We start from the raw sequence: 1,789 nt of genomic DNA, 5'->3' as shown, positions 1-1,789 counted from the left end.
AGCTGTCCTCCTGGTCAAAACTTATTTACTCTAGACTCTGCATCTTCCTGTGAAAGAAAGAAAACTAAATTCTGATTATTTTGTGGTTGTTGTCAGCCCCAAAGTAACAGACGAAGCAAGGTCCGAGTGTCTGTGGCTGACTAGTTAGTAGTTCTCAGGATTTATCCCCCTACCTGAAAGGGCTCAACCTAGAGTCACTACAGGACAAATGCAAAACCTTGCAAAGTTTTTGAAATCAGTTAATCCAGAAAATAAAAGTGGGGAATTGTATATCTGTTACCAGGACATCTAACAGTTAACATGAGGGAAATGCACATCAAGAACCTAACTCTAAAAGGTGATCAGCTGCTTTAGTGTCTACCAACTTCAGCGCAAATTGCAGGTGTAATGCTGGCAGTTGAGGTGTACAGCACACAGTATGCTCTCTAGAGAACAAAATTACTGGATCTCAACATAGTGGAATATACATTTTATTTCTTAAAAAGGAAGGGTACTAACAGAATTTAATACAGTCAAAATTTTACATTTTAAACAAAAGCTTTTCTTTTTCTTAAAAACCAGTTACGAGCAGAGAGGTGAGAGGATTTAAACTACTCACAAAATCCAAGCTGAAGACTTTGAGAATTCAAATCTGTGGTTTATACATTTAAAAAAGTGTAATAAATGGAAATATAAAATAATACCAACTCTGCAACAGTGAAATGCCCTTTCCTCATTAGATTGCTGTTTAAGCACCTTTATTTTCACCCATCAGCTGCCAGGAGTGTGTAGGTTTATGTACAAAATAAGCAGTTTGGGACAAAAGATTCATATATAAATTAAAACCATTTATGGCAATACAGTTTTACCCAGCCGCTTTACAAACTTTATTATCTCTTTCATTTCTACAGAATCTTTCAGTCAGGATGATCTCAAATGCACTTGATGGACTGCTTCAAAAAGCAGCTACATGTACAAGAATTATATAGACAACCTCAAGGAGCAGACACCCAAGAGATTAAACAACTTAATACACAGTAAAACCAAGATCAGATTTATATCTTCTATAAATACTGCGCAGATTTATCATCCATCCCACAGAATGAATGGGACAGATCAGCGTCACATCTGAAGCCAAAAAAATACTTTTATCCAGGAGGCAACAGAATTTCAGGCCAAATATAGCAGATAGGAGTCCCCTCAAACTATTTAGTTAAAAATTGCATATCTCTGAAAAAGCTTTGCAGGAACAGAGTTCTCTGAATAACTTGCACATATGCTTAGCTTTCATAGCTATTTTACAGCCTAGAGACACTGAGAGGGGAAGGAAAAAAAAGAAGGGGGAGGGCGGAAGAGATGCCACCATCTCTGCCCACTACAAAAGATGTTGTGGCTTTGTAATTTATGGAACACTGCAAATGCAGCCCTTACCAGAGAGGAGACTGCTCCAGCACAGCATTAAAGACAAAGAAGTTATGTTATGGCTGGAGAAGGTGTCATCACAGGCTAATCTCTTTAGATGAAGGCTGATGGATCAATCTCTCCTCCTCCTTCAAAACCCAAGCGTTCATATTTCCTAGCAGACTGCTCATGATTCTCACTCCACTGTTTTGGGTTTTTTTCTTCTAACACAAGATAGAAAAGATCATGAAAGCTGATGAAATTTCCAGCTAAGCAGCATCCAGTGAACACATACTCAGCAAAACCTCAAGTCATTAATCACTTTCTCTCTCCACACAACAGGATACCTGTGTCATCTATGTACATAACAGAACTAATAAAGATGTAGACTATCTAGGTTACAAATGAG

This window comes from Accipiter gentilis, chromosome 18 (assembly GCF_929443795.1).
Source record: "Accipiter gentilis chromosome 18, bAccGen1.1, whole genome shotgun sequence".
Taxonomy (NCBI): domain Eukaryota; kingdom Metazoa; phylum Chordata; class Aves; order Accipitriformes; family Accipitridae; genus Astur; species Astur gentilis.
This window is presented reverse-complemented; position numbering follows the sequence as displayed.